Source organism: Mus pahari, chromosome 2 (assembly GCF_900095145.1).
Source record: "Mus pahari chromosome 2, PAHARI_EIJ_v1.1, whole genome shotgun sequence".
NCBI classification, from domain to species: Eukaryota; Metazoa; Chordata; class Mammalia; order Rodentia; family Muridae; genus Mus; species Mus pahari.
This window is the reverse complement of record NC_034591.1, coordinates 100,364,353-100,366,667: the sequence shown is the minus strand read 5'-3', so window position 1 is coordinate 100,366,667 and position 2,315 is coordinate 100,364,353.

Sequence of the window (2,315 nt, the reverse complement as noted above, 5' to 3'; positions counted from 1 at the left end):
GGATTTGAACTCCAGACCTTCGGAAGAGCAGTCGGGTGCTCTTACCCACTGAGCCATCTCACCAGCCCTTATCTTATTATTTTAAATCATGTATGTGCAGAAGCGCAGGTGCCTGCAGAAGCTAGAGGGGTTGGATGCCCCTTGAGCTGAAGTCCCTCCTCCAGGCAGTTGTGAGCTGCCCATGTGGGTGCTAGATAGAAACTGAATTCCAGTCCTCAGCAAGAGCAGTACACACTCCTTTTGTTTTGTTTTGTTTTGTTTTGTTCTGTCTTGTTGAGACAGGGTTTCTCTGTGTGGCCCTGGCTGTCCTGGAACTAGTTCTGTAGACCAGGCTGGCCTCAAAGCTCGTAGATGTCCACCTACCTCTGTCTCCCAGGTGGTAGGTAGGACTAGAGGTGTGCCCTACCACTGCCGGGTTTGCAGTACACTCTTAACTGCTGAGCTGTCTCTCCAGTCTTCAACCACCTAAAGTTATGAGACAGGGTCTCGTTACACCAGAGCTCAGTGATTAGGTTAACTGGCCTGAGAGATCCAAGCTCCTCCGGAGTCTACTTCCCAGCCCCGGCCTACAGACATGGCTTCTCCATGCCTGTTGGGGTTCAAGCTTTCACAGGAGCTGCCGACCACACCACCTCTTCAGGGGACACACAGCTGTAGCCTCAGTGTAGAAAGGCTGAGGTGGAAAGACAGCTACATACCAAGACCCCATTAAAAAAAAAAAAAAAAAAAAAACACCTCAAAATTCCAGGGAGCCATGACAACTGAGTTCAAACCTTAGAACTTCTATGGTGGAAGGAGGGAACAGACTCCTGAATATTGTCCTCTGACCTCTGTACATGCATCATGACACACATGTACACACTCTCTCTCTCACACATACACACACACACAAAACACACACACACTCCCCAATTTTTACATTAAATAAAGTTATTGGAGGTGGAATTGTTAGCAACTTAGATCTGTGAGGAGTTAGGTAGATGAAACAAACTAAGATCTATTTTGGAAACCACTCTACAGGTCCTGAGCAGCCAGGAAAGACAGGGAGTATTAGGGGACATCGGAGAGGAAGGGGAGACCCTAGGAGTGTGGTTGAAGCCTTTTACCAGCTAAGGTTGAAGAATTCCAGAACAATTAACATTTGCTTAAGGCCTTTCTCTCTTCCCAGCAATAAACCTGTGGTTTTCTTGGAATTTCACCAGAAACCCAATTGACAGCAAATGACAAATTCTAACTCCCTTGTGTAACCTTAGTACCTTCTGTTTTTACTTAATTAGGTTATAAACTCACCCAAGGCAATCTCCAGAGTCATTTTATAATCTTACTTATCAAAAGGAGAGAGTGTCTTAGTTAAGGTTACAATTGCTGTGTTGAAACACATGACCAAAGCAAGAGAGGACAGGATTTATTCAGCTTACACTTCTGGATCACTGTTCACCCTTGGAAGAAGTCAGGACAAGAACTCGCACACAGTAGGAACCTGGAGGCAGGAGCTGATGCAGAAGCCATGGAGGGATGCTGCTTACTGGCTTGCTTCCCCTGGCTTGCTCAGCCTGCTTTCTTATAGAACCCAGAACCACCAGCCCAGGGATGGCACCACCCACAATGGGTTCAATCACCAAGAAAATGCCCTATAGTGGGATCTTATGGAGACATTTTCTCAACTGAGCTTCCCACCTTTTATACAACTCTAGCGTGTGTCAAGTTGACAAGCTTAGCCAGCACAGAGGTGAGGTACTGGTGAGATGGCTTGGTGGGTAAAACACCAGCTGTGCAAGCATAAGGACCTTAGTTTGGATCCCTGCCACCCTTGTAAATGCCAGGCAGGTGTGAGGTTCTGTCTGCAGCCTCAGCACTCAGGAGGTGGAGACAAGGAACACTCAGGACTAGCTGGCTAACTGGACTGCCAAACTGGCAACCCTAGGTTCAATCAGAGGCCTTGCCTCAATGAATAAAGGGCAGAGGGACCAAGGAAGACACCAATATTAACTTCTGGTGTCCACACACTTACTCACTTACCCACATCACATACACATATGAATACACATGCCAAGAAAGAAGAGCAGGGCAAGGGGAGATAATAAATAAAATAAAAACTGGCTAAGAAGCACTTTTGTAAAGCAAATGACATTTAAATATAATATTCTGGGAAACATAGAAGCAAGTCTTTTTATTAAGCATATTAAAAACCACACGAGGAGGCCAGGTGTGGTGGAGCATGCCTGCAATCCCAGACTCAACAGGCTGAGGCTAGAACCTGGGGTGTGTGTGTATATATATATATATATATATATATATATATATATATATATATA